At 35.9% G+C, this 26,636-nt stretch overlaps 1 long non-coding RNA gene across 1 annotated transcript in view; it reads right to left on the bottom strand.

Annotated features, from left to right (window-relative positions):
* LOC129060511 (uncharacterized) overlaps positions 1-26,636 on the bottom strand; it is a 49,619-nt gene that overhangs the window by 9,060 nt on the left and 13,923 nt on the right. The gene's annotated exons all lie outside the window — the stretch shown is intronic.

Genomic DNA, 26,636 nt, shown 5'->3' with positions numbered 1-26,636 from the left:
TAGAAGAAAAATATACCACACATTTCCATACTGAATGGGTAATGCAAGCTGAAAAATGTGATAATGTGAAGAGAGGCATTCCTTCAAGTTATTTTGCCTAATTCTATTTGATACGGGAAGGAAGGTGATATTTTATCTTCCTATTGTAGATACTGAATAGGAACAATCAAAGCAATATATTCTGGACTTTTGAGGTCAGAAGAAAAAGGTTTCTTTTTTGACGAAGGTTCAATATGGCAGGTTCTGTTTTTATTGTTGGTGGTAGAGTTGATCTAAGAATAATTTCCCAAATTTTGCAGGATATTTGCAAATTAGAATTAGAACTTATAATACAATTATGAAGCCCTATTCTCAACTCCAGGCATTAAAAATTTGAAAATACTAATGGTATAGAATCAAAAACTAATTACTATATGAATTAGTTTTATTTCTTTCTCTTTATCATTGCCATCAAGAAAAATTTATTTTTCAAACGTCAGTGGGAATTGCTCATGAAGAAGTCAGCCAAAATATAATGTAGTTAACTACTATGACCATGAAATTATAATATAATTCACATTAGAGACATATAGCAATTGTACTTAGTAGAATAAAAGAAACATTGCCCAATAGGCAGCAATAAAAGTTAGTGAGCTCATTGCCATAAGAAATATTCAGAGACTAGATGACCACTTATCAAAAATGTAATGATGTAATATAAGAAACATTCAGGAAACGTTTTAATAAAATAATGGATGAACCAATTTACACAAAACTCCCTCCCTGTCATGGCAGCCTATGCTTCTGTGAAAAGTAATATGAAATAAAAGATTAAACCTGGTCAAGATTAACCCAAGACACTAAGAATTTGTGGAAAGGATTGTTTAGTAGAGAAAATCAACTTATATCAAGGACTTATGTATGTCACTATATATAAATCATCTCATTTAATTTTCACAATAAATCTGAGTTAAATATAATTCTCTTCCTACTCCTCAACTGCTAAGAGAGAAGGAAATTTGCACAAAGTCACTCAGCCAGTGAGGTGGAACTAGAACCCCAAAGCCTATGCACTCAGCCATTTGCCTTTCTGTATTTAAAATTCTCTAGGTATTCTTCCAATTATTCTGAAAAATGTGATTCTAACCCCATTACAAAATATTACAATTGAAGCTTTGTAGAAAAAAACATATAGAGTAGATCATCTCAGGGAGCCTGTCAATGACAAAATGCCAATACGGAGCTTAAGTTTTTGGCTTAGTCAGTTCATTTGGATGATATCTCTTAGCAGATAGTCCTGGATATTTTCCCAAGATACACCAGAAGTGGTTCCAGAGGATGTAGAGAAAGGATTTCTAGATCTTTGTGAGAAAAAAGAAAAAAAAAGAAATTCATTTCCTCAGAAAGAAGCTTCCTTACCTCACACTGCAGAAATTAAGTGTAATTTGCATGAGTCTTTCAAACAGCCCTACCAGAATCCTTCTGGAAACTAATTGTAATCTACTAGGTCAGTTACAATGGAACCCCAGCCTAATCCAAATCTTCTTCACTAAAAAATTCATTTGACAAGCTATTTTTTTTTTTTGGCTTAAAGTGTTTGGTTTCAGCAACAAGATTAATATCTCTCCTAGTTTTTTTTCTTTTTTCATTATGCAGTAACCCAATTAAACAAAATAACAGTCTGCTTTCACAGGGAAATTACCACATATTTAAGTTTTAAGCTAAGGTAAATCCTGTCCATTAACATTTTTTAAGTCTCTCAACTTCTTTAAGATCCATCACAGTTTTTGTGACCTGGTAGGTTTTCTTGGATCCAGCTGTCCCCCGAGCTTCACGTTCTTGCTCAAAGAGCCCTGGCCATCACTATCCATCCTCTTGCTCCTCACCATCTCCTCATTATCTGATGCCTCAGAGTATCTCAGCCCTCCTAGTCATGAAGACCGCACTGCCACAGGACGCCATCGCACATGCTGCAGCAAAGGCATCAGGAGTCCAGGGCCCAGGTTGGACCCAGTTGGAACTCCAGAAGCTCTGGCTTGCCTATTGCTGCCCCCTGGACCAGACAGCAAAGCCAGTGAGTGCAAAGGAGTTAACACTTTTTGTGCAAATTTTGACCAGTGCAAGTCAGAATATGGTAAGTGTCTGACATATAAATTCTTCCTTCCTCCATACCATGGACAAACTGTTCCAGGAGCCCTCTCCTGGGGACATTCCACATGACTGAGCAACTAGTTCTGTGACTCCTAAGGCTGTTTGTCTTGGTAATACACCAAATCCCAAATCACATTTGCTTATAATTGTTTTCCCTCCTTCCCTCACACATAGAGCCCTGGGATTGCCCCCACTAAAGCCTGAGAATGTTAACTTTGCTTCAGTCTCTGATTTCCAAGAGACATTGTCTAAACGTTTTTTTTCTTTTTAGTTTTCCACAAGGCTTAAAGCAAAGAAATGCAAACATAGAAGTTTAATCAGGAGAAATTTTGTTTAGTTTAACATTACGACTAAAGCAATTTTCACAGACTTCTGAATGAAATCTGAGCAACACGTAACTATATAACCATAATGTAACATTTTCCTGCTGTCTTAATTAAAAATTAATAAAACTGACTATATTGCTTATTTAATTAACCATCACCAGAATTTACAAAATACCTCTTCCAATTTCGGGGGGAAAGGGTAAAACCTTCCATTTTTTTTTTTCTGTTTTACTTCTCTATATAGGTAGTGACTTCCACTTTAAAAGAGAAAATGCTGTTGCCAGAAAATGTACTTTACTGGTGCTTTAAGGTCAACAGTTTAATTTTGTGTAAGCACTTTCCTTTCTTTTATTCCCGTATCTTCACTATAGCTCACTTTCACATAAAACTAAATGTACTCTTTCATCACTAAGGCAATAAAAAGGTTAATTTAAAGCAAGATGAGGAAAAAAAAAGTCAGCAATTTACCATAGCCAATCTCTGATTCTCTTGAAGTCTTTTATTTAATTGCTTTAATTTTGAATTATTCCAAGCACCCCAAAATCTAAAGACTAATAAAATGAACACAAGAATACCTATCACCCTGCTTTAGCCAATCCAGGCATCTGGCAAATCTACTTCAGATTTTTTAAATTGAAAGCACATTAGTTAGGGAGTCAATACATGAGTACCCCTCCCTATGTCATTTCTTTCATTCTTTGCGATGAGGAATTTTATTTTTCAGTCTCTTATGGAAGCCTGTGTCATTCATACATATGAATTCATATGTGGAAATAATCTTTTAATTTTTTTATAAATGACATTAAAATATAGATACTCATTCATTTAGTTAAACAACCTTGTTTGTGGCACTTTCTGTGTGCTAAACAATAATCCAGGAATTGAATTTACAGTGAAAAACAATATAAAGTTTGCATTTTTAGACTTATATTATAGTTGAGGAACAAAAACACATAAATTTACAACATGCTATGAGGAAGTGATAATTGCTTTTTAAAAAGGATAAGCACTTTGGAAAGTAAAGGTGGGAGGATCACTTGAGCTCAGAAGTTTGAGAGCAGCCTGGACAACATAGTGAGAGACCTTGTTTCTACAAAAAATTAGAAAATTAGCTGGACATGGTGGTACGTGCCTGTAGTCTCAGCTACTCAGGTGGCTGAGGCAGGAAGATCTCTTGAGACCAAGAGTTTGAGGCTGCAGTGAGCTATTATCACACCACTGCACTCTACCCTAGGCAATAGAGAGAGTTCCTGTCTCAAAAAAAAAAAAAAAAGAGACAGATAAGGAAATAAAGAGTGTTGGAGTGGGACATGCTAAAACATTTAGACTGATGAACAAAGATTTGAATAATGTACAGAAAAGAGACAGCACAGCAGCTGTGGAGAAGTCTCCTAGAGAGAGGTAACAGCAAATGCAGAGCTAAGACAGGCCATGAGTGATGAGTTCAAGAAAAGAATCAAAAAGTGGCAGCAAGAATTTAATAAGCACGGTCGATGATATGGTTTGACTGTGTCCCCACCCAAGTCTCATCTTGAATTGTAGTTCTCATAATCCCCACATGCTGTGGGAGGGACCCAGTGGGAGGTAACTGAATCACGGGGATGGTTTCCCGCATGCTATTCTCATGGTAATGAGGGAGTTTTCACATGATCTGATGGTTCTATAAGGGGCTTCCCCCTTTGTTTGGCTCTCATCTTTCTCTCTCCTGCTGCCTTGTGAAGAAGGACATGTTTGCTTCCCCTTCTGCTATGATTGTAAGTTTCCTGAGACCTCCCCAGCCCTTTGGAACTGTGAGTCAATTAAACCTCTTTCCTTTATAAATTACTCAGTCTCGGGTATGTCCCTATAGCAGCAAGAGAACACACTAATACAGTTGAGAACCAGAAGAGGAATTTGCAAATGTTCATTGTGCAACATGCATTTTGCATTTAAACATGACTTTTTAGAGATTGAAACAGGTTGTAATGAATAAATCTTCTGTTTGTTAAGAAAATTTAATTATCCATGTCTATATTAGCTTAAATTTTCCAATTTTTACTATGTTCACTATTGCAAACAATGCTACAATAAATGTGCTTTATCATACCTCTGTTTTCAAACTCTCCCTATTTGTTGAAGACAACAGGTTTTTCACCTTTCACCTTTAGAATGACACATAATTTGAATTTTGATTATTATACAAAAACCATATTTCCAGTGGAATCATTTGTTTTTCTTTCTTTTAAATATTTCTCTATCATATGTATGCAAACCAAATGGGGTATTTTAATAGTTATTTTGACAGTAAATAAAATACTTACGGTGAAGCTCACCTAGTCTGAAACTCAACTAGTTATATGTGTGGAAGGAAACGATTGATAAGATTCTGCTTCACACCTCAAACCAGAAAGGTTTGAGCCTGATAAGCAAAGATCCCTCCTGTTACCAGCCTGATAAGCAAAGATCCCTCCTGTTACCCATTTACTCTAGTGGCTGCAGGTAAAGTGAAACTCGTTATATATCCAAGACTAATCAGAGGTGGGAAAAGTGCATCAAGAGAAAAAAATAGAACATGGCAAACCATGGGTTAATATTAACTAACATCAAAGAATCAAAGAATTCCAGATTCATCCAGTAACCAGGAAGCCTACAATGGTGAGAAAAATAAAGCAAGAATAATCAGAAAGCAATGCAAATGTTGGAGATACAAGCGAATACACCAGAAAACAAAATAAATTTTTCAGGAAAAGAGTCCAGTAAACATACACTGGATGCCTGATAATCAGGCAAGATTTTCTCTTGGTCAAATGTCCAAACACGGTTTCCTTGGATCCAAGCCCTAAAACAACTTAACAGGAACACCTCACCAGAAGGAGGAGTTAGAGTGGGAGAAAGAAAACAATGGCTCAAAACTACAGGACATAGCTTACATTTTTTAAAAAACTGAAAATGGAAAAAAATATAATGCACCTGTAATAGAATCTGTCAATATCTCATCATTCCTGAGACCTTTATGTACCCCTTCTGACTTCTCACTGCCAATTCTGGCATCTCTCTAAATACTGTTTGTTTGTTTGTTTGTTTGTTTTCATTCTTCAAAGCCCTGGAACAATACTTTGCTTATGGGCAGGAGACACCAGAAGCGCCAGCTTATTACTACTGTCAGGGAACAGTCCTCAATGAATGGCTTACTGGAGTTGTTGTAACAGTACCCCAGTCTTCTCTCCTCTTGGATGGGAGAGTCCTAAGACTTGGTCCTAAGACTTTTGCCCTGGCCTCAGGTTGCCTCTAAGAAACTAAGTTCCAGGGGCCCCCTGTTGTAGCTAGATTTGAAAAAGCACCTGTTAGCGGCTACTAAACCTCCAATCCTCTGCTGGCACACCCCACATCTTCCCCCACAAAAGTACTTGAACTTCAATTCTTATTTTAGGGACTGAGGTCTCCATTTTCTTTCTGGCCATGGGCTAGGGACCACTCTCAGCTCATAGAAGCCACTGCCTGTCCCTTGTCCCAGGAGCCCCTCCACTTCAGCAATGGAGAAATCAGTCAGGTCAAGCCCCTCTCATACTTGGAATCTCTCTAACTACTTCCTCAGTCACCAGCCAGAGAAAACTGCGCTGTTAAAGGACCTGTGTTTTCATATGAGGCCTGCTCAGATAATGTTCATATCCTAAGGTCAGCTGATGTAGGGCTGTCCCTAGATTAGTCGCTTGATTGAATCATCAAGGGCCAGTAGGCATGGAGAGCCATCTCACAATTGTGACAACCACAGCAATTGTTTAATTAAACATGAGATTGAGGTGGTGTTTGCACAATTCTGTAAATATATAAATAATCATTGAATTGTGAACTTAAAACTGATGGACTTTATGTATGTAACTTCTATCACAATAAAGCTTTTAAAAATCACGTCCAGAGACATCATCTTATTTATTCCTTAGAAAATCTTCTGTATTTTAGTTATTATTATTCCTATTTTTGCAGATAAGGCCAAACTAAGACAGAGTTTAAGGTATTCCCATGAACACATAGTGGTAAAAGTAGAATCAAATGAATGTCTTTTGCAGATTACATGACTTTGTCCTATTTACTGCCTGTTTTATGTAAATGTAAGGCAGACTTATAATTTTCTAGATGTTTCCTGAAAAATACACACCATTTTAAAATGCAGATCACATTACAAACAATTTTATATTTTCCTGTAGAATTGCTTTCAGGTTTTAAATCAGTTTCTACAGGGTTAAAGTTGAAGAAAATACTTAGGAAGTCGATTGCTCTTTTTATAAAACTCTCCTACATAGCAGAGCTGGGGTGGCAGGGAGGGAAGTGTCTTGAGATGAACATTAACAGCAGATAAGAACCTCAGTCAGTTTTTCTCAGTGTAAAAAGAAATGTATAATGAATTCTAGTGTCCCATATTAGAGACAGTCTATTTTATACTCTACGCGTTTTGCCTAAGAGTATGGAGTCTCAAATGCGCCACATGAACAGTCACAGCTGTTATTTCCACTGATTCAGAAACTACGGTCCTAAAATAAATCCCACACTTAATTAGCAATTCAAATATTGCATAAAATATTTCTATGCTCCAATTTTTTCAGCTGATAAAAATTCAGGTTTTTTAATAAAAAGGAAGACAACTAAAATATTATAAGTCCAAGGAGAATGCAGGAATAAAATTGATTTTAATTGTATTTCTTCCCCTAAAGGAAAAACATTTTTCTCATGTAAAGTATGTTTTAGGGATCACTAAAAATTCTGCAGTTGCTTAACAGCTGCCTGGCACATACACACACACACAAGTACACTCATATAAATTGATAAAAGTTTTGAATACTGACAAAAGAATATGTTATAAACTATTAAAACCTGAAACTGTCAGTTGCTTTTAATTTCATAAATGATGAATATTCATTAAACATACAAAAATATATGTACATGTATATATATTTAATTTCTACCCTCACTATTGGTTTAGTCATCCAAGATGTCTTGAAGACATTTTCTTTTTCTTCTTTCTTATCTACACTATGTCTTCAACACAAAATAAAATGAAGTGCCATTATAGATGTTCTACCATTAGAAAGTGTTAGAACAATCATTCCTTAGCTCTTTTCACTTTGCCTAATTTTACATATACATCTATCAAGTGAGATGCTTGTTAAATAGTCAATTCGTGTTCAGAGTAGACACACATGACTCAAACTTAGTGGCATTAAACACTTAAAATAGTAATAAGGCAACTGCTCAGTTGCTAAATTATAATCCCTGGGGCAGTCTTTTCTTTACACCCTGCACTCCTTTCTTGCCATCATTAACAGTTAAATTCAGATAGCAACCCCTGTTACTTCCTTTTTTTTTTTTTCTTTGAGATGGAGTCTCTCTCTGTCATCCAGACTGGAGTGCAGTGGCGCAATCTCGGCTCACTGCAACCTCCGCCTCCCGGGTTCATGCCATTCTCTGGCCTCAGCCTCCTGAGTATCTGGGACCACAGGTGCCCGCCACCACGCCTGGCTAATTTTTTGTATTTTTAGTAGAAATGGGGTTTCACCGTGTTAGCCAGGATGGTCTTGATCTCCTGACCTCGTGATCTGCCCGCCTCGGCCTCCCAAAGTGCTGGGATTACAGGCGAGAGCCACCATGCCCAGCTCTCTGTTACTTCTTAAACCTTTTATAATTATACTATTCCAGGGGTTCTGGTGACCTCAGGCTCTGATAAAAAAACTTGTTGAGCATTAGAAATGGTGGACCTTCAGTGAAAAAGAAATGGGTTTGGATATAATATATTTAAATACATAAGTTTTCTACTCTGTCATTATTTTGCTTATTCCAGAGTGAAAGATGGAATGCTCGGAAGCAATGGTTTTTGTCTCCCCTGGAAGAACTATGAAGGAAGTAATAGTTCTGATGTGATACAATAACTTCTTATCACATGATTTATGTTGTCTCAGTCCCCATTGTGAGTATAGGTTTAACTTTCTTACACCAGAAACCGGACCCAGTCACCCTTGATAGTTTCCAGCTCTACACCTCTCCTAGTAACTGCATCCTTAGTAACTGGCTAGACAAGACTGCTTAGAGTTTCTTGAGAATTAGGCTTGCTGGCAGCTTGGCATAGTATAATTCTGAACTTCTAGAGTCCCTATAAATAACACCAATTTGGTACAGCCAAGTAACCAGCTATGCAGCCATCTACACAGCTTCTTCATGCTCTTATTCTCTCTACTTCCCACACAATAAACAATTTCATAGTATAAACAGAATAAAGAAAAACAACCAAGGGCAGAAAGAAGACAAAATTAAGGATTAATTTACTAGCAGTTTCCCAGTACGCAAATTTGTATCAGTGGAATATACTGGAAATGGGATATAGTTAATAAGCTTTCCATACATGACATCCTGCACAACTGGCAAATATAAATTGAATCATACTCGAACGTATGTAATACAGAATGCACTGGCCAGATGACTGCCTTTTAAATTGTCATTTCCAAGCAGCTGACAGCCTGAGAAATAAAGAAACAGAAAGGATGGTGCAGTGGTGGTGTACTAGGGGCAGATGAAGATTGCGAATGTGTGTGATTAGATAAGGTAGATAGATTGATTGATAGATGATAGACAGATCGATCTTAAAATTCCTCCTGAGAAGCTATTCAGAAAATTTATAGTAAAAAATTTCTTATTTGAACAGGAATAAAACTTTCAGTGATAGATAATGTGTTTCTCAGTTCATCTAACTAATTAAATGTTGAGCAAACCATTGAAGGGTGATCAATTTTTGGAGAAGGCTAAAAAACTGTGGCAGGACATAATAGTACCATTTCTGATGCTAGAAGAATTGTCCTTAGAATTCTCCTATCTTTATTCCCAAAAAGAAACTATGATTTGTTTATCTAATTCTACTCATAATGACACAGAAATTTCCTAAATAATTATCTTCTCTAATTACCACCATCTGAAAACTAGAGTGAGGAGATGCCATTTGCAAAACTTTTACAATCCTGGGGAAATTTATGCAATCATACATAAAATACATTTATTTTTGTTATAACTATACAAAGAGCTATAATTGGCCTTATTTTAATAAACCTGTCATTTTTAAAGAAATTTTATTTTGGGTATAATTCTCATGCTGCTAACACTACTTTCTAAAATTCATATTGAAGACAATGCAAGTTCACCTGAAGATGTCTTTCTTGCAGTTGTTAAAATATGAACTAAATTATGAATGACTACAGCAGTGAATGAAAGTACCTTTAACATGCTACTAAAGCATAAGAAAAAGAACTTCTCTGCAGCCTTCATAATTCTAACAAAGACACTAAAATAGTGAAAGTTTTCTTCAAATCTTTTGGTGTGTCTTAATGATGCCAATTTATAATTCAAACATCTTCACTATCTTGCAAGCATTTTAGTATCTTTTTAAATGTAATTGGTCATGTTTACTCTTTCAGATTTGGGGTCATCTCCTTTTCTCCTGTGTTGATCGCTCAGTGTTCACCATTACACTGACTCAAAACACCCAACTCTCACGGGCGCGACCCACAGTTCCTTCCAGTGAGGCAAAGCTGCTGAGGCATGCTGTGAGCAGAGCTTTCCTCTGACTCCAAATTTGGTTAATGTAGTGCATTCACTCAGAGGTGAAAGAGTTCTTTACAAGAGCCCTGAAAACACGCAGCACTGTGGAAGGAAACATACCATCCGAAGCAATACAGAGTATATTTATAAAATAGAATAGCTCTTTTTAAAGTCTACTAAATAGGATCCACATTAGGCAGAACTATTTAGGGGTGCTTCCACATTGATGATGTAACCAGTCGAGATACGTTTATTAAGAAACTATCCTTCTATTCTTTTTAAATTATTTATTTTGAAATAATCATTGACTCACTAAAAGTTGCAAAAATAATAGAGTCCTGTTAATCTTCACCCAGCTTCCCCTAATGTTAACAACATGTATAATTATATTAATAGTATTATGTCAAAACCAGAAATTGGCATTGAGTCAATGCTGATAACTAAACGACAGACTTTATTCACATTTCACCAGTTTTTACATGCACTCTTTGTGAGTGTGTATAGTTCTATACAATTTTATCACGTGTATGTGCTTGTGTAACCACCATGAAAATAAAAATATTACACTGTTCCATCACTGCAAAGGAGCTCTCATGTGCTACCCCTTTATAGCCACCCTCTCTTATCCCTAGCAACTACTGAACTTCTCTCCATCTCTATGATTTTATTTCAAGAATTTTCTATAAATGGAATCACATAGCATACAAATTTTTTGAAAGCAATGTCTTATTTTAATTTCAGTAATTTGTATTCAAATAGCCTAATGCACTCAATTTTTAATAGTAAATATGCTTTAGGAAGGAAAAACATCTTCATATGATTCTGTTGTCATGCTAAGAACTAGAGGAGGGGCCAATACACTAGTAATTTTTTAATAACAAATTAATATATTCTTGCAAATATATGCAAGAAAAACATGGTATCTCTTTTGTTACTAAATTTCTTCCTTTTCTTGGGCAACCTTCAGAATTTGGCTGCTATGTCACTTTTTATATAGTGAATTCGTATAATTTTATGTTGTGTCAGCCACCATTGTGAATGTAGGTTTAACTTTCTCAAACCACAAGCAGGGCCTAGTCACCCTTGACAGTTTCCAGCTCTACTCCTCCCCCAGGTCCCCAGTGTGGTGGGTCCAAATATTTGTCTTATACAACCGCCTCCTAGTGACTACCTTCCCATGAGACAGCTAGTTACAACTTACTTGACTGGCCCTGCTAACCCTCATACCCCATATGAACTGTGCAGATATGCCACAATGACCACCTCTCAGTCATAGGTGACCTCCTAAAAGTTGTGCCTGCTTGCTTTAAACCCATCAATTAAAGCTTCCCACGGGAAACCTATTGAGATCATGTCCTGGGCCCCAGTAAAGGCACGGCCTGTGGTTCCCTCCCTCTCTTTTTTCATTGACCAACCTCCATGTGACCTTCAGGCATGTCATTCACTCCCAGAACCTGTAATTAATAAAATATTTATTTCCATCTTGTGTCTCTTCTAATCACTGAAGGGGTATTCGTTATAAAAAAAAAATCAAAACCTTCAAACACTTGATTGGCTTTCTTCACTCAGCATAATGTCTTTGAAATTCACCCAACTTGTAATGTGCACTGGCAGTTTGTCCTTTTTTATTACTACATAGTGTTTCCATTGTGTAGATGTACCACAATATGTTTAACCCTTTATCTTTCTGAAGGCCATTTGTGTTGTAATATCAGTTTGGGACCATAGCCGCTGTGAACATTCATGAACAGGTTTTGTGTGAACATGTTTTCATTTTTCCGGGATAATTTCCAGGAGTGTATTTGCTGGATCATATAATCCTATCTTCATTTAAAATTTAGAAGTTTGTTCATCGTGGGTTTTTTGCATTAATTTTTATTTTTTAAAATACTGCATTAAAGTGCCATTTATCTTAATTACTGATGTTTGGCACCCTTCCTTAAATCATTTACCAGAGGTGAGTGCCTCACTTACCTGACCTTAGTCTTGGCCCTGGCTATGTAGATATTTCGTTTTATAAGTATCTGCCTAATGTTTTTCTAGAGGGGCTGACAACATGGCTGGAATTTTCACCAGCAATGTATGAACGATCCAGTTTCTATGCATCCTTACCAGCATTTGGTATCGTGACTTGTCCATTCTGTGGCTTTTCTTTTCATCCTCTTTACAGTCTTTCAAAGACCAAAAGGGTTTTTTTAAATCAGGATGATATGCAATTTATCAATTTTTCTTCAACGAATTAGTATTACTTCTAAAACTTCATTACATAACCCTGGGTCCCAAAGCTTTTCCCATATTTTGTTTTTTCCAATGGTTTCATATAGTTTAAAATTTTACATTTAATTTCAGGATCCATTTGGTTAAAAATTTTATAAGAAATGAGGTTTAAGTTAATGATGTTTTGTTTTAGAGTTTTATCTAAACTGGATGTTTTATTTTATCAAATTTATATTCAAATTGTATAGAAATTATTACATATATCTATTTGCTACTTGACCTATGAAAGGAATATGACTAATATTCGGTATTTTTAACCTCTACCCTAGTATCAGTAATTCCACTAAAATAAGCTACTGATAAATTAATTGGGGTCTTGTTTGTATGTTTGCTTTTGGTTGTAGGTTTTTCAATAAAAAACAACAAGGTCATTTTTCTCATCCTTCCTATACAAAGTGGGTTAGGCCTTAGTTCATTTAAATGTATGGATCCACTGCCTAATGGAAAAATTATAATTCCTTTGTTAATATTTTAGTCTGATCTCCAACCCATCCACAAAATCCTCTTCAAAATTGTAAGAAATCTGGGAAACAAACTGAAACAAACACATATAAGAAGGTCTATGCCATGATTCACAACCTATTTAAACATAATGCACATTTTTACTACAAGAAATATAACACTCTAGTTGTTATTCTGAAATGAATTCATAAATGATAAAAAGCTACTTACATATAAATTTTTAATTCATTATAGTGGTGTTACTGTATAATAAAGGTGAAATAAAAGGAAATTGATTTATAATCAAATAATATGTAGATCATTTTAATGTTTGAGCATAAGTACACTAAAACATATAATGAAATAGTCAGATGATTTTACTTATGTGTAATCTCCCCAGTGCTATAGCTACAAGTACAGTCTGTTATAGGCATATTGCATTGGCCATTTAAAATTCGTGAATTAGAATGTCATTGTTTTCATAATTTGTCAAAATGGTAATCAAATTTTAGTACTAAGCAAAACAAAGTACCTCTTTTCTCAATTTATACAACATTTGCACTCCTACAAATGTATATAAAAACAATACAAAAACTATTTCTTATGTTGATTTTTACTATGGAGCTAAATTTTCACCTCAAACATATATATATTTCTCACCTTTGTAGAGATAACTGTAGAGAAGTTATCTCTACAGTTAAAGAAGCAAGATTTTGCTAATCAGAAGTGCTGCCTACATTGCAGAACATCTAACATCCCCAATCTTCAACTATTATTAACACCATACCCTCTTACATGCTTTCTAAATGCCCCATAAAGGTATGAGCTGAATCACTATTAAGAAACCCCAGCCTAATCTAACTGGCATGAAATCTGATTACTGCAGACACCTAGCAAATTATGTCAATGTATGAATTTGCCTGGTTATTAGGTCTGTAGAGTGCTTTAAATTTCAGTATTTTAAGTACTTAAATATATTTATAAATAATGTTGAAGGTCTTCCAAGATGACTAACTGGGGGCACAGGACACTCAACCCCTCCACAAAGAAGAGCCAAAATACTGAGTAGATAATCACACTTTGAATAGAACATCTAAGAGACAGTACTGGATTCAGCAGAGAAAAGGCAGGAAATACTTGAGATACCTGGGAAGAGGGAGGTGATGGGGACAGCCCAGTTGCAATGGGCTGGAAGCCCATAGAGGCTCCCCAGTGCAAGGAGAGGGCAAGAAGAGATCCGCAGTGGTTCACATTCTCACTGCAGACTTCTGTAGTCCTAGCTGCAGGAGAGTCCCTCAACCCCTGTAATCTCTGAGACTGGCATAGGGATTTCCCTGTAGTCTGCATGATGGTATTGCTCCAGAGAGGGAGCTCACACTGGGTCCCACACCATCCCTGAGTCCCATACAATTGCAGCAAAGGGCCATTTTGAGAGCCCAAACCCCAGCAGATTGCATCCTGACATGAGGCCCAAGAGCCTGTGTATCTCCACATCCCTGAAGCCCCACTGACATCCTCCTACCTCCACCTGGAGGGCTATAGTGGTGAGATGCTGATTAGACCCAGCAGAGCAGTAGGGGCCCTAGCACTCTAGCCCACATAGTTTCCTGCATGCCAGGAGAAGGGCAGTGCCGAGCAATAGAGAGGCTGTCTCCAGGACAAAAAGAACCAAAAAGCATACTCCCCAGAGTCTGAAACCCACACGTCTTGGGCCACTATCACCAACAGCAACCCTGCCTCCCTCCAGCAACAGGGATGCCACCCATGTCCAAGTACTCTGGGGACAGACTCTATTCACCATCTCCTGTAGTCACTGTCACCACTGGAAAACTAAATGCATAATCCCCAGAGTCTAAAACTTATCTTTGTGGGGCCATTGTCACTAACAGCAATGTTGCCCCCTCAACAGCAGAGCTGCCACATACATGCATATGCCCTAGAGACAACATTTCAACACTCACTACCTTTGCTGCCACCACCACACAAGCACACCACCAGGGCCTAGGGATCACCCTGCCCTGCTCACCACAGCCTGCAGCTGTGTTTGCCATTGGGGAGCCTGAGGACAGTGACCAAGCCTGCTACCTGGGAGTCCAGTGATCAACCCGCCCAATTGGTCACTGGGCACACATGCGGATCACCAGGGAGCCAAAGAACAAGTCCAGAAATAATTGCTACTGATACCCAAGCATACTTGCCGGGAGGCCTGGAGATTGCCCCATCCTATCCAACACTGTTGGCATCTGGGGGCTTATCCTGGGGGCTTGAGGACAGACATGGTTGGCTTGTCACAGCCACCACTAACATCAGCAGCTGCCACCTGAAAGCCCAAGCATTTGTCCCACTACCACTACTATCACTGCCCACATCACACACACTGCTCAGGGGTCCAAGGACTCCCCAACCTACCTGACCACCTGCTTCCACTTCTGGCACTCAAGCAAGCATTTGGAGGCCCAAGGATAGTCCTGCCTGGACCTGCTAGTGCCAGTGTACATGTATATTGACTGGGGCTCAAGGATAGGCATACTTGGCCTATTGCTGCCACCATGGGGTCCTGAAGATTGGCCCACATGGTGTCTCATTCCCAGCAAAAGCTCCTTTCAGCCTTCACTAACATCTGCATGCTAAATCACTGAAAAAGTCAGACACCACTCATACTGTTTACAGCCAAAGCAATCATATAAAAACTACACTACTGCCAGGATCCAAAATCAAAGCTAACGTGCCCTACACAAATAAAACCACAGATAGATCTACCAGAAAATCTCCTCTCCAATGAAAGCCAATTCAAAAAATTAGAAGAAGTAATTGTTACATCTCAGGACAGACATCAATGAAGGGCTACAAGAAACATAAAAGAGCAACAACAACAAAAATGACACCTCCAAAGGAACACAATAATTCTCAAACAACAGATTCCAACAAAAAGAAATGTACTGAATACCTGAGATATAATTCAAAATAATGATATTAAAGAATTTCAGTGAGAGACAACAGAACACAAATAAGCAATACAAAGAAATCAGAAAGAAAATTCAGACTATGAATGACAAATTCAAGAAAAGATAGATATTATTGAAAAGAATAAATAAAACACAATCCTTGAACTAAAGAATTTCATAAATGAAATGTAAAATACAACTGCACATTTCCATAACAGACTAGATGAAGCAGAAGAAAGAATTTCAGAACTTGAAGACAAGTCTTTTGAAATAACCTACCCAGATTTTTAAAAAATGAAAAAAAAAAGAAAGCAAGCCTACATGATATATGGTACATGACAAAGCAACAAAATATCTAAATTTGGGGTCTCCCAGAAAAGGAAAAGAAGTTTAATGGCATAAAAAACTGAAAAAATAACACCTGAGAAATTTTCAAGACTAGTAAGAGACTTACACATCCAGACACAGGACACTCAGGTGTCCCCAGATAGATACAACCCCAAAGGAACTTCTCCCTGGCACATTATTGTCTAATTGTCAAAGACCAAAGACAAGGAGAATTGCAAAATCCGCAAGAGAAAAGTATCTACTCACATATAAAGAAAATCCTATTAAACTAACAACAGATTTCTCAGCAGAAACTTGACAGGTCAGGAGAGAATGGGATAATATATTAAAAGTGCTGAAAGAAAATAACTGGTAACCAAGAATACCATTTCCAGCAAAGTTATCATAAGAGAAGGAGAAATAAAGATTCCCAGATAAGCAAAAACCGAGAGAATTTTTTACCACTAGAATGTCCTTACAGAAAATGCTCAAGGGAATCCTATATCTGAAAGCTAAACAGAGATACTCACAGTCATGAAAACATTTGAAAGTGTAAACTAACTGGTATAGAAAACATACCAATATGGAAGAGGAAGAACTTAAATGTTATTACTACCAAACCATAACCATAAACGATGAGAGAAAGAAAGAAACAAGGAATATACAAAGCAACAAGAAAACAATTAACAAAATGACAGTAATACATTCTCACATATCAAAATTACCTTGAAAGTAAACGAATTAAACTTTCCACTTAAAATTTATATGCTACATGACCCAACTATATGCTGTGTCCAACAAACTCACTTCACCTCTAAAGACACATACAGACTGAAAGTACAGGAATGGAAAAAAAAAACAATCTACTCAATCGAAAAGCAAAAGCAAGCAAGAATACATATACTTAGATAAAACACACTTTAAGTCAAAAATAGTAAAGATATCAGGAAAGTATTTATATAATAATAAAGGAATCAATTCATCAAGAAGATTTAACAATTCCAAATATATATGCACTGTATTAGTCTGTTTTCACACTGCTGACAAAGACATACCCAAGACTGGGCTATTTACCAAAGATAGAGGTTCAATGGACTTACAGTTCCACATGGCTGGGGAGGCCTCACAATCATAGTAGAAAGCAAGAAAGAGCAAGTTATGTCTTACATGGATGGCAGCAGGCAAAGAGAGAGAGAGAGACAGTGCTCGTGCAGGGGATCTCCTCTTTTTAAAACCATCAGATCTCATGAGACTTATTCACTATCATGAGAACAGTATGGGAAAGATCTGCCCTCATGATTCAGTTACCTCCCACATGGTGCCTCCCATAGGGTCCCTCTCATAACACGTGGGAATTCAAGGTGAGATTTGCGTAAGGACACATCCAAACCACATAATGCACCTAACAATGGAGTACTCAGATATATAAAGCAAATATTCATAGATATAAAAGGATAGATAGACTCCAGCAAGATAGTAGTTGAGGATTCCAAAACTCCACTCCTTGGAATAGATTGATTAGACAGAAAATCAGCAAACATTGGATTCAAACTGCACATTAGCCTAAATGGATCTAAACAGACATTTACAGAACATTTCATCCAACAGATGCAGGAATACACATTCTTCTCATCAGCATATGATACATCCTCCAAGAGATATCATATGTTAGACCGCAAGATAAGTCTCAACAATTTTTTAAAAATCGAAATCCTCTCAGTTATCTTCTCAGACCACAATAGCATACAACAAGAAATCAGTAACATGAGAAACTTTGAAAACTCCACAAATACATGGAAATTAAGCAACATGCTCTTGAACAATCACCGGGTCAGTGAAGAAATTAAAACAAAAATCAAAACTTTTTTTTGAAACAAACAAAAATGGAAACAATATACAAACCCTACAAGATACAGAAAAAAAAGTGGTGCTACTAGGGAAATTTATAGCAATAAATGCCTACATCAAAAAGGTAGAAATATTTCAAATAAACAACCTAACAATGTACCTCAAGGGACTACAAAAGCAAGAAAAACCAAACCCCAAATTTGTAGAAGGGATAAAAAAAAATCAGAGCAGAACTAAACAGAGACTAAAAGGAACAATACATATAATAAACAAAATGAAAACTTGGTTTATCAAAAAGATATATAAAATTGAAAAACCACTAGGTGGACTAACCAAGAAAACAAGAGAGAAGAACCAAATACACAAAATTAGAAGTTAAAAAGGAGACATTACTGCTGATACACAAAAATACAAAGATCATCAAGACTACTACGAACAACTAAACACTAACAAACTAGAAAACCTAGAAGAAATGGATAAATTCCTGGACACATACAACCTACTAGATTGAATCAGAAGAATTAAAAACATGAACAGACCAATAATGAGTAACAAGATAGAATCAGTAATAAAAACTCTCTCAACAAAGAAAAGCCAAGGACTAGATCACTTCACTGCCAAATTCTACCAAACATGTAAAGAAGAAATACAAATTATCCTTAAACTATCACAGAATATTGGAGAGAAGGAAATTCTTTCTAACTTATTATATGAATCTCATAGTACCCTGATGCCAAAATCAAACAAGGACACAAGAAAAAAAAACTACAGGCCAATGTCCCTGGTGAACACAGATGCAAAAATCCTAAATGAAACACTAGCAAACTGTATCCAACAGCACATCAAAAATATAATACACCTATCAAGTAGGATATATTCCAGGAATGCAAGTATGATTCAACATACAGAAATCTACAAACATGATACATAACATCAACAGAATAAAGAAAAAAAGCCGTATGATCGTCTCAATAGATACAGAAAAAGCATTTGATAAAAACATTCTTTCCTGACAAAAATGCTAAACAAAGCATAGAAGGAACATACCTCAAAATAATAAAAGCCATATATGACAAATCCACAACTAACATACTAAAATGGGTATAGCTGAAAGCCTTTCTTCTCCGCATCGACACTAGACAAGGATGCTCACTTTCACCACTCCTATTCAATATATTACTTGAAGTTCGAGCCAGAACAACCAGGATAAAGAAAGAAACAAAAGTCATCCAAAGTGGAAAAGATGGGATCAAATTGTCACTCTTTACAGACAATATAATCTTATACTTAGGAAACCTAAAGATTCAGCCAAAACCTCTTTGATCTGATAAAAAAAGATTAGATGAAGGATACAAAATCAACATATAAAAATCAGTAGTATTTCTACACATTAATAACAAACCAGCTGAAAGAGAAATCAAGAAGACAATCACATTTACCATAGGTACCAAGAAATAAAATGCCTAGAAATAAATTTAATTAATAAGGTGAAAAACATCTATCTACAAGGAAAAGTACACAACACTGATGAAAGAAATTGAAGAGAACACAAATGGAAAGACATCCTATGCGCGTAGATTAGAATAATTAATATTGTTAAAATAACCGTACTGTCCAAAGCATCTACAGATTCAACACAATTCCTATCAAAATACCAATGACATTTTTCACACAAACAGAAAAAGCAATCCTACGATTTGTATAGAACCAAAAAAGAGCCTGAATAGCCAAAGAAATCATGAGAACAAAAGAATAAAGCTGCAAGCATCATGCTACCTGAAACTACAAGGCCATAATAACAAAAAGAGCAGGATATTGGTTATAAAAATAGACACACAGACCAGTGGAACAAATTAAAGAACCCAGAAATAAACCCTCATATTTACTGCTATTTCACAAATCAACTGCTATTTCACAAAGATGCCAAGAACATACACTGGGGAAAGAAAATCCTCTTCAACAAACAGTTCTGGCAAAACTGGATACGCAGAAGAATGAAACTAGATGACTATCTCTCTAAATATATAAAAATTAACAAAAACAAAAATAAACTAATGCAACTACGTTAAACTAAAGATCTTCTGCACAACAAAGGAAACACTCACTCAATGGATTGAAGAGGTAATCTGTTAAATGGGAGAAAATAGTTGCAATTATTCATCTTACAAGGGCCTAAAATCCAGAATATATGTTTGTAAACAACTCAATAGCAAATCACAATCTTATTTAAAAGTGGGAAAAGGATCTAAAAACACACTTATCAAAAGAAGACATATGAATGCCCAACAGGTATGTGAAAAAACACTCAATATTGCTAATCATCAGATAAATGTAAATCAAAACCACAATAAAATATCATCTTGCCCCAGTTAGAATTGTATTATCAAATTACAAAAAAAAATGCAAATGCTGATGGGGATGCAGAGAAAAGGGAACTCTCATACACTGTTAGTATGAATGTAAATTAGCAGAGCCACTATGGAGAACAGTATGAAAGTTTCTCAAACAACTGAGAATAGAACTACCATATGATCCAGCAATGCCACTACTGGGTATCTAACCAAAAGAAAAGAAATCAGTATATGATAGGGTTTGGCTGTGTCCTCATCCAAGCCTCATCTTGTATTGTAATCCACGTAATGCCCATGTGCCGTGGGAGGGACCCAGTTGGAGGCAATTGAATCATGGGGGTTATTAACCCCCAGGCTGTTCTCATAATAGTGAGTGAGTTCTCAGGAGATCTGATGGTTTTATAAGCTTCTGGCCTTTCCCCTGCTTGCACTCACTCCATCCTGCTACCCTGTGAAGGTGTCTGCTTCTCCTTTGCCTTCCACCATGATTTTAAGTTTCCTGAGGCCTCCCCAGCAATGCTGAACTGTGAGTCAATTAAACCTCTTCCCTTTATAAATTACCCAGTCTCGGGTATTTCTTCATAGCTGTGTGAGAATGGACTAATACAGCACATCAAAGGGATACATGTGCCCCCTATGTTTACTGTAGCACTATTAACCATAGCAAAGATATAGAATCAACCTAAACATTTATCAGTGGATGAATAAAGAAAATGTGGTATATTTACACAATGAAATAATAGTCAGCCACAAATAAGAATGAAATCGTGTCATTTGCAGCAACATGGATGGAACTGGAGGTTATTATGTTAAGTGAAGTAATGCAGACACAGATAAATATCTCATGTATTTACTTATATGTGGAAGCTAAAAAAAATGATCTCATGTAGGTAAAGAGTATAATGATAGTTATCACAGGCTGTTAAATATATGGATTTGTGTTGGTAGGAGAGATGAAGATAGGTTGAATAATCGGTACCAACATACTTTCAGATAGAAAGAATAAATTCCAATGTTCAATAATAGATTAAATGTGGAGTACATTTCAAAATAGCTAGAAATGAGGACTTAAAATGTTCTCAACACATAGAAATGATAAATGCTCCTGGTGATGCATGTCCTATGTAGCCTGACTTGATCATTACACATTCTATACATGTAACAAAATATCATATGTACCCCATACATATGTACAAATATTATGTAGCAATGAAAGATAAAATTTAAAAAATACGAACACTATGCCTCCCACACAAAATACATTCACTACCTAGTGTATTCTAACTGTAGCTTGCCAGGTAATGAACCCTGATCTAGACCGGTTGATTCACTCCTTCTGGATTTTCTGAGAGCATAAGAAAAATGATGTTGGTGCTTCAGTAGGAAGATGATTCTGTAACAGGGCTTTGTAAACAGGGAGCAGATACCTTCAGTGGAGGTATTTATATTTGAATAAAAATTTAAAAGCCCATAAGTAAGCATCTCAGGATTGCTGAGAATTGACTGAAAACATCCCTGAGGGAACTTCTAAAGGCTGTACTTGAAAAAGAAATAAAAAATTAATTCAGAAAATAAGCAATGGTGAAAATAATTGGTAGTGATAAGGATAAGCCCAAATTAACATTGGCTGTATTCATAGCATTAAGAAAAACAATAGTAGGTTGAGCATGCTGGCTCATGCCTGTAATCCCAGCCAGCACTTTGGGAGGCTGAGGCAGGTGGATCACCTGAGGTCAGGAGTTCAAGACCAGCCTGACCAACATGGAGAAACCTCGTCTCTACTAAAAATAAAAAACTTAGCTGAGCTTGAACCTGGGAAGTGGAGGTTGCAGTGAGCCAGGATTGTGCCACTGCACTCCAGCCTGGGCAACAGAGCAAGACAAAAAAAAAAAAAAAATAGTAATAACAACCATTGGAAGCGGTTACTAATGAGAATAAGCTCAATATTAGACAAAAATAACATTAAAGAGGACATGACTTTCATCTCTGAAAAAAGTAAGAAGTTTGGTGCATTTTCTCCCCTCAAAACAGTTATCAAACTGGACAAAATTGTTCAAAATAATTGTATCAAGTACATAGGAATCGACTTAAGGCAAGAAACACAACGAGAAGCATTTATTTACTAAAAGAAAATAAATTAACAAAACTGCTAAACTTCAGGTAAGACCTGTGGGTAGCTAGGGCATTTATGCCTGAGGCTTCCACAATCACCATAGCAACTTGGACAGCATGGTGATTCTGCAGGGCGGTGGCTGGTTATGAACAACAGAGGCAAAGTAGCCAGAGGGGGATGACTTAATTTGGACTGGCAGGTAGAGCCCTGACACTCAGGGGCATTGTCAGTACAAGTAGCAAATTCATTAGATAATGACTGGGGAAAGCCAACAGCTCCCTTAGCCTGATTGCATTCCCCAGTAGGTGATACAGTAAAATAGAGGAATGGCCAGAAATTTAACAAGATCTTGAAATTGTCAGAACTTTTGAGGGTCCTCATGATCTTTCACAAGCCTTGGGCTTTCTGTGCAGGTATGTACACACATAGTAAAGGTCTGAGAGAACCAAACGAAACTAAATACTGAGGTGAGCTGAAAAATTACCTGAAATTCAAATGCATTTCACATCCACATTTTGATATATCAGCAGAGGGTGGAACCTTATTTCTTAAGATGTTTCAGCACATTACAAATTATAATGCATCAGTGGCTGACCACAAAGAAGTAAACACCTCTAGAAAACTAAGTAAAATGATAACTATAATAATTTTTTTTACAAAACAATAATACAGTGACTGTACAACACAGCAGACAGAGTCCACAGACCAGTCTAGGCAAATTACTTTTAAGGTTAATAAGTAAACAAAATAACAAAAACAGTAACGCTCAAGGAAGAAAAAATAAGGATCCAAAGTTGCTAAAATATTTTCTAAAATGCACATTTCAACAAGATTTTATGAGCTATCCAAATAAACAGCAAAATGTGACCCCTGCCCCAGAAAAAAGATAAATATGCAGAAACTGCCACTGCGTGGGCTGAGATGTTAGATTAGCAGTCAAAACTTTAAAAGAGCTACAACACCATGAAAAGAAATTAAGAAATGCTACATATTACAATATAAATGAACTTTTAAAAATTGTGTTAAGTGAAAGAAGCCAAATATTTATGCAAAATGTACAGAATTGGCTAACCTATAGACAGAAAGCAAATTCCCACTTGTTAGAAGCTGGAGGGTGAATAACTGGGAGTGATATAGTTTGGATGTTTGTCCCCTCCAGATCTCATGTTGAAATTTAATCCCCAGTATTGGAGGTTGGACCTGGTGGGAAGTATTTGAGTTACGGAGGTGGATCCCTCATAAATGGCTTGGTGCCCTCCCTCATGGTAATGAGTGAGTTCTCACTCCATTCATGCAAGAGCTGGTTGTTGAAATGAACATAGCACCTCTTCTCCTTTCTCCTACGCTCCCCCTCTTGCCATGTGGCGCACCTGTTTCCCCTTCACCTTCTGCCATCATTGGAAGCTTCTTGAGGCCCTCACCAGAAGCAGATGCCAGTGCCATGCTTCTTGCAAAGCCTGCAGAACCATGAGCCAAGTAAACCTCTTTTCTTTATAAATTACACAGCCTTAGTTATTATTTTATATCAATGCAAAACAGTATCACACAGGGAAGGACTGCTTAATGGTATGGAGTTTCCTTTTGGTGTAAGAAAAATGTTCTGAAACTAGACACAGGTGGTGGTTGTACTACATTATGAATGTCCTAAATGCCACTGAATTATACACTTTAAAATTGTTAATTGTGTTATGTGAATTACACATAAATCACAGAAAAAGAAAGAAAAAATATACGTTGAGCAATCTCTAATGTATATTGTTATGTGAATAAAGAGAGGTTGAGGAAAACAAAGAGCTACAACAATAATTTTTAAATAATTAAAAGAAGCCAAGTTTAAAGGAATAAAGAAATATATAGTGACAATGATTTAACTAATAGAGATTATCAATAAAGCAATAGAAACTATTAAAAAGAAGCAAATGGAAATTCTGGAGTTGAAACGCATAAAAACTAAAATAAAAAATTCACTAAATGGACTTAATAGCAGATTTAAAGTGGCATAAGAAATAATCAATCACCTTGAATATAGATCAATAGAAATTATCCAATATAAAAAAAGGAAAAAAGGATTGAAATAAATACATAGAATCTCAGAGACCTGTGGGAGAACATCAAGTGTACTAACATATATCAAATAGGAATCCCAGAAGAGGAGGACAAAGAGAAGGGACAAAAAATATTGAAAACTAATGGTAGAAAACTTCACAGTTTTGATGAATAATATTTAATAAAATTCGTACTGTCAAGCTCTGCATTTGTGAAGTGTTTTAGTCCATTTACTTTTAATGTTATTTTCAATATATTTAAGTCTAACATTTAATTCTTCTTTATTCTCTCTGTAGTCTTTTTGTTCCTTTTTTTTTCATTCATTAATTCAAGAGGTTAAAAGCATGATGTTTCTAACTGTAATATTTTAGTTCTTATCCATTTACATGATCATTTTCTGTCTTAAGTTGTTTGACTTGTATTTTTGTTATTATTTGTTTTCTTTCAAACCAACTTTTCACACTAGCTAATGTTCAAAAATAAATGGATATGGTTAAATATAAAAAAAATTTTTGATATTCCATTTTTAATTTATATACTGTGATTTTGACTATTTTATAACTGTAATGGTTTCTTTAGTGATAATAAAGTACATACTTATAGCCTATAGTTGATATTTTACAACTTTAATTTTAATACATAACACTGCCATCATATAGGTACCTTTACTATCCTCCCATATGCTATAATTGTCATATAAATCATATTGACATACATTGAAACCATTACATGCACTTTAAAGAACTCAAGATAAGAATAGTCTATTATATGCATGCAATATTTGCCATTTCTGTTGTGTGTCCTTCCTTAATGATGTTCCAAGTTTCCTTCCAAAATCATTTCCTTTTTGTCTGGAAACTTCTCTTTAGTATTACTGTAGACCACTTCTGCTGGATACAACTTCTCTTAAGTTTCCTTTATCTGAGAATATTTGTTTCACCCATATTCCTGATTTACAGTGGCTATGGCATTCTGGGTTAACAGTTCTGCCAGCATTTTAAAAATGGAGTACCACTTTCTTCTGGTGTCCATGGCTTTTAATGTGACTTTTACTCATTAGAATCTGTGTTCCTTTATAGGTAATGTGTCATTTTCCATTGGGGGCTTCCAAGTTTTTTTCTTTGTTTTGAGTGGTTTGATTATTACGTGTCTGAATGTAGATCATTTTGAATTTATCCTGTTGCAGTTTACTCAGCTTATTTGATTATAGTTTTATGTCTTTGCCAAATTTGAAAAGTTTTCATTCTTCATTTTTATCAAACACTTTTGAATCCTACACTCTTTCTGGAACTCCAGCAACATGGATGTTGGACATTGTGTTACTGACCCAAAGGTTCTTCTAGCTCTGTTTGTGCATTTATTGGTTATTTGGTTTTTTTCTAGCCTTTCAAAAAAAATCTCTACTCATGTTTGATAATTTTTATTAATCTGTTTTCAAATTCACTCACTCTTTTGTCTGTCATCTTAATTCTCCCATTTAGTCCTTACAGTTAGGTTTTTTCCCCCAATTATTGTATTTTCTGTCCATTTGGTTTATTTTTATATCTTCTGCTTTTTTAATGAGACTTTCTATTTTAGCATGTGTTTAAAAAACATGCATGATTGTTATTCAAGCAGTTTGGGGAAAGTTGTTTTAATGTCTTTATCAGATAATCTTCAGCATCTGCATCATCTTGGTGTTGGCATGTGTTGATTGTTCTTTCTATGTCAGTTAATATTTCCGTGGATTTTTTTAGACTAAGGAATTTTTATTTTATTCTGGGCATTTTAGATATTACATCAAGACCCCGTGTCGATTTTAATTCTATAGAGAATGGTGACAATTTATTAGCTTGGGTAAGTTCATTCCCTGAGTTTCAACCTACCTTCTACGGCTGTGATTCCAATATAAATGTATTTTTCAAAGTACGTTTAGTTCTTGTATCTATCCCAAATGTTTTTCATTCATTGGTCAGTACGTGTCATAGGTCTTATAATCCGTGTATTACATGCTAAAAACCATAAGTATGCCACATCAAAAAATATGAAGAGCAATAAACATGGGGTTTACCTGCAAGAATATCTAAGCCTTGTAACAAGATGGCATGCAAACAATGACAGTGTAATTATGAATGTGTACAAAGTCATACAGAAAACAAAACAAAAAGAATAAATGCATATGTCATCAGTAAAATTCATTTTCTTTATATATATTTGTAATTTTTCTAGTTTATATTTAAAATATGTATTTCCTTCTGAAGAACTGGTTGCTCACACTTTTATTTAACCTGTAAGA

Source organism: Pongo abelii, chromosome 6 (genome assembly GCF_028885655.2).
Source record: "Pongo abelii isolate AG06213 chromosome 6, NHGRI_mPonAbe1-v2.0_pri, whole genome shotgun sequence".
Taxonomy (NCBI): domain Eukaryota; kingdom Metazoa; phylum Chordata; class Mammalia; order Primates; family Hominidae; genus Pongo; species Pongo abelii.
Note: the sequence above shows the minus strand (reverse complement) of the source record. Positions and strands in the feature narration are given on the sequence as shown.